Genomic DNA, 3539 nt, shown 5'->3' on the forward strand with positions numbered 1-3539 from the left:
CCATCCCCACACACAAATAACTTTTCTCTCTTTACTTGTCCTCAAAAGGGGTACCATCTTGGGCTGGGGATGTGACTCAGTGGTAGAGTGTTTGCCTAGTATGAGTGAGACCTTTGTCTGAGGACCCTTGTCCTCAAAGTACCATCTTGCCAGGTGCAGAGACATATGCCTGTGATGCCAGAAACTTCAGAGAGAGGCTGAAACAGAAGATTGCAAGATTGAGACCAAACTCAGCAACTTAATGAGGTCCTAAGCAACTTAACAAGATCCCATTTCAGTTAAAAAGTTCTGGGAATATGGCTCAGTGGTTAAGTGGCCCTAGGTTCAAGCCTCAAATCCAAAAAAAGAGAAGTTTCATCTTTTACACTCACTAGTGATCAACTTGAAGACAAATGTGTGACCTGCTCAGGGCCTACTCTTAGTCCATCAGGACCCCTCTTCAGTTCTACATTGGGAAGGCCCACTATTCAGGATAGGACAGTTGCTCTTGTAGTTCAACATTAGTTCTGGTGACCCTGCTCTACCTCTCATCATTTTCACCTCCCACCTACACACCCCAGGACCCAGATTCTTCATCTCTGCCTCCCAGTCCACATGCTCCTTCCTCCTGTGCTCTTCCTGAATGGCACCTCTCTATTCAATTCTCCTGTTGCACTTTCTGATCATTTGTGATTCTACTGCCTTGTGGCTTTTTCTCACTGTCTTCCTTCATACATTTGGGGACTCCTTCTCTAATGTCTCTCTCAGGTTGCCTCATTGACATATTAATTGCTGAGTGATCATGCAGATAGTTACTTCTGTTCAGCAGGGCTCTCACCTTCAGCAATCTCCCAAGTCTCTGGCAACATGCTTGCCTGCCTGCAGATCAGCTACTAGTTTGTGACTCAGTCAGCTGTGGCCTGCATAATAGGGTCTATGCTAGGCAGCTATTGCTGTGTAAGGAAAACTCCCATACAGTCTTAGTAACAATCAAACATAAGCATTTATTTCACTTGTCCGTGTATGGATTGGTTGGAGGTGGGTTGATCTTGGCTGGGATCCAAACTGGACCTCTTCATTGTATATCGTACCTTTTTTTTTAAATCAATGAGTTAACTCAGGCATTTCTTCTCATGGCTGTGATAGTGGCAAGTGGCAGTACACAATATCTCTTCGGGCCTAGTCTCAGAACCAGTATCTTGTTGAGTATGCCCACTTTACGTTCTGCCCACATAGCGGGAGTTGTATTCTACCTCTTTCTGAGTTGACAGTGGTCAGGGGGACAATTAAATAGCAAAGCAAAGGACATGGATACAGGGAGGTTTAAAGACTTACAATGAACAGTTCCATTTTTACTACAGATCACATGGTCATATGACTCTAGGCATGGTGAAACATCTGTATAGAACCCCTCAAAGGAGGCTGTGGAATGAGAGTCTGAAGTTTCTCAGGGAGAGGCAAGTTAAAGGATACTGTTTGCAATATTTAAAAGTAACCACCGGGGCTGGGGATATAGCTCAGTAGTAGAGCACTTACCTGGCCCTGTGTTCAATACCTAGCAACACACACACACACACACACATAATAATAATAATAATAATAACTGCTATTCAGATTTATTATACATAGAAGAATGTAAAAACTTTAAAGAAAAAGTACAGAAGATATCATAAGCAGCATGGAAATACTGTAAAAGCATTAAACAAGCCAACAGAATGAAAACCCAAGTATCAGTTTTCACAGTGATTGCCTGTGAGTCAGAAGCAACCCATTGGGCAAAGTTCTAAGTATTTTCTTTTTTCAGGTCCCTTCTCACCCAAGAGGTCAATTCTTCATAGCTTTTCCTCCATCCCGCTTCTCTGTCTCATAAACAGCAAGGATTCCCCTCAGATTCTGGCATTCGGTTTTAGTAAGTTTTCTCCCTTATCCACATCTCTAGTGATTTGAGTAGGCTTTTGAGAGAAGCTATATTAGAGTTCCCTGACTGGCTACTACCTTCCGTGTAGTACCAATTTTAGTTGCTTGACTGTGAAGTCCAGCAATCTTTACTGCCACCCTCATCTCTTCCTTGGGCACTACCACATCCTACTTGGGTGTAAGCTAATTCTGCAGGGGGCTGAAAACTCCTGTTTGTGCCTGACACTAAGCTGGGTCTCTGTCCTAAACTTGAATCCTTGTAACTCTACCATAGACACTAATGAAGCCAGGGTTTAATGAATTAATCTCTGTATCAAAAACTGTTCTTTACCCTGTAGCTGACAGAAACAAAATTCAAACCAATTCACATCATCAAAAGATTCCAAAAGGTTTATAAATAAATACATGACCAGTGTAACTCTACATCATTAGAACCACAAAATTGGGAGGTTATACTCCATGTATATACAATATGTCAAATTACCCTGTACTGTCATGTGTAACTAAAAAGAACAAATATAAAATTTAAAAAAAAAAAAAAAGGTTCCAAGGAGTATATGGCACATGTCTAGATTCCCAGCAACTCAAGATGATGAGGCAGGAAGATTGTGAGTTTAAGGTCAGTCTAAGAAATTTATGGAGCCCCTAATCAATTCAGCAAGACCTTACGTGTAAATAAAACACAAAAAAGGAGAAGAGATGTGACTTAGTGGTTAAGATCTTTTGGGTTCAATCCCTAATACCAAAAAAAAAAAAAAAGTTACAAAGAGTGATCTGCAGATTCAAATGATATCATCACACCTCACTCTGTCTCTCAACTGTTCTTTCCTCTGGATTGACTTTCTGCTCAAGCAGGCAGGTCCTACCTCATGGTGAAAACAGGCCACCGGCACCTCAGCACCTTGCGGGGAAAAAATCCCAGAATTTCCTTGACCTCAGAATGCTGAACAACAACAGCAACACAAATAAATAAATTTTAAAAATGTATTCTTCATGAAACTGGCTTGGAGTGTACCACTGAGTCAAACATTAAGCCAGAGGATACAATGTTCTAACAAAACAGGCCTCAGTCTCACGTCTACCCTGAGAAACAGAAAAGAAGGGATCAACAAACAAATGTTAAGAATATGATATGAAACCAGGCACTATGGTGCATACCTGTAATCCCAGCACTTGGGGAGGTGAGGCAGGTGGATCATGAGTTAAGAATCAGCCTCAGCAACTTAGCAAGGCCCTAAGCAACTCAGTGAGACCTTATCTATAAAAAAATATATATATATACAAAAAAAAAAAAAAAAGGGCTGGGGATGTGCCCCAGTGGCTAAGTGCCCCTGAGTTCAATCCCTGTTACAAAAAAAAAAAAAAAAAAAAAAGAATATAAAATAAAAAGAGAACTGAAGCCTGCTGTCACCTTTTTCATTTCTTTCTGGGAGGAACTCTCTCTGTGTGACAGATGGAAATGATGGGGCCGCTGTGCATCTCCTCTGTGCTGCCTAGTTTACAGAATACTCTCCTTGTCCTATGGAAGCCTTACAACCAGCTCAGGAGGAACTCTACCCTTTATAGAGATGAGGCAATTGAGACTGAGAGACATGAAATGGCTTGGTCAAGTCTTTAAACAGATAAAGAATAAAAGGGGGACT

This window comes from Callospermophilus lateralis, chromosome 11, assembly GCF_048772815.1.
Source record: "Callospermophilus lateralis isolate mCalLat2 chromosome 11, mCalLat2.hap1, whole genome shotgun sequence".
Classification (NCBI taxonomy): domain Eukaryota; kingdom Metazoa; phylum Chordata; class Mammalia; order Rodentia; family Sciuridae; genus Callospermophilus; species Callospermophilus lateralis.